Source organism: Apis dorsata, unplaced genomic scaffold (assembly GCF_000469605.1).
Source record: "Apis dorsata unplaced genomic scaffold, Apis dorsata 1.3 scaffold_93, whole genome shotgun sequence".
NCBI classification, from domain to species: domain Eukaryota; kingdom Metazoa; phylum Arthropoda; class Insecta; order Hymenoptera; family Apidae; genus Apis; species Apis dorsata.
In genome coordinates, this window is record NW_006263391.1 from 323,871 (window position 1) to 324,496 (window position 626).

General features: G+C 47.0%; 1 long non-coding RNA gene across 1 annotated transcript in view; it reads left to right on the forward strand.

Moving 5' to 3' along the window:
* Nucleotides 1–398: 398 nt before the first annotated feature.
* Nucleotides 399–626, forward strand: part of LOC116185077 — a 3,199-nt gene continuing 2,971 nt past the window's right edge. The window contains exon 1 of the long non-coding RNA XR_004149827.1: nt 399–504. This is a non-coding gene — a long non-coding RNA (uncharacterized LOC116185077). The remainder of the gene's footprint in view (nt 505–626) is intronic.

The following is a 626-nucleotide window of genomic DNA, read 5'->3' on the forward strand; positions in this document are numbered from 1 at the left end:
CCATTCTATCTTCTAAAAATCTTCTAAAAATTCTTCTCCTCGATGACGAAGTAACGAGATGTTCGGTTCGTTCGGAGAGTAATTTCGTTTTTTCGCACGAGCGTCGCTACGGTCGAACGTTCATCCAGCCAACTTCATTCCAAACCGTGTCGTCGTCGTTACGCGTATTCCGACAGTCGGAATTCGTTTGATTCCTTTCGATCGCGTTTTACTATTTTATTTTTACCGAAAAGAAGAAGAGGTAGTGGAAGTTGACGAAGACGAAATAAAGCAAACGACTCGACAAATTTACCAGTGAAAGATCGTCGAATTCGAAAATCGACGAACTTTGACACTCTTCTCTCTCGAAAGAAAAATATAATAATATTGAACACAACTGAGGCGACCAAGTATCGCGCGTTCGGTCGGCAATTGAAGCAGCGTGAAGCAATATCCTCCCATCGAAGAGCAAGAAACGAGCTGGAGGGGGCAAGGTGTCGCTCGCTTGGGCGAGATGATTGACAAGTATGCAATTCTGGGTGAGGCAAAGGACGCGGCAGAGCGAAAAGTAGCGAAGCTATTCTGCTGCGGTTGGTGTTTCCTCCTCCTCCTCCTCCTCCTCCTCCTCCCTCGCCGCTGCTGCTCGA